Below are 825 nucleotides of genomic sequence, written 5' to 3'. Positions count from 1 at the left end.
TGATGGATTTTCAGAAAAGAAAAAAATATCGATGGTATACGGTGATTTAAGAAATATTATTGTTTATGTGGGAATGGTTAAACAAACAAACACACAATTACGTTTCTAAATTATAGAAAGTGAAAAATAAAGCAGTTTGAAGGTAATAAAAAGAAAAGTTTTGATTATAAATTGATCCCTCACAAATAAAGCTGAAAATCTGTCCTTGAAAAACTCAATTATCAGAAGAGAGTAGCTATAAAAAAAAATAATAAATTTAACCGAAACCAATCAACAATTTCATAGATAAATAAAGGGACATGCAATAAAGCAATCTGGAGTGAGAGAAAGGAGTTAAACTAAGATGAATTGTGGTTTGAAGAAATTCGGAATATATTACCCCTGTACTGCATCAAAAGCATAAAGCATCAATAGCAAAACTTTTACGATTAGGGGTCTAAAATTTCAGGGTAGGAAAACGCTAGGGAAAGTTTCGATTGTCGGATGCTGGAAGGAAGAAAATTAACCTTGTATTGGAGGTGTCTTATGGTTATAAATTTACTAACCAGATAGGCGTTGAAAGAAACAAAACAGAGAGAGAGAGAGAGGAGGGAGAGAATGAAAGAGATAGGGAAGAAAGAGAGATGGAGAGAAAGAAAGATTAAAATAAGCGGAGGCGGAGGCGGAGGAAGATAAAAAAAAAAATGAGCAAACTAGGGGAGGGTGGGGAAAGCAAAAGAAGGAGTGAGTAATGACAGGATCAGAGGAAAAGAAACGATAAGGATAAGAGAGAAGAGAGAGAGAGAGAGAGAGAGAGAGAGAGAGAGAGTGAGAGAGAGAGTGTAG

This window comes from Octopus bimaculoides, chromosome 11, assembly GCF_001194135.2.
Source record: "Octopus bimaculoides isolate UCB-OBI-ISO-001 chromosome 11, ASM119413v2, whole genome shotgun sequence".
Taxonomy (NCBI): domain Eukaryota; kingdom Metazoa; phylum Mollusca; class Cephalopoda; order Octopoda; family Octopodidae; genus Octopus; species Octopus bimaculoides.
This window is presented reverse-complemented; position numbering follows the sequence as displayed.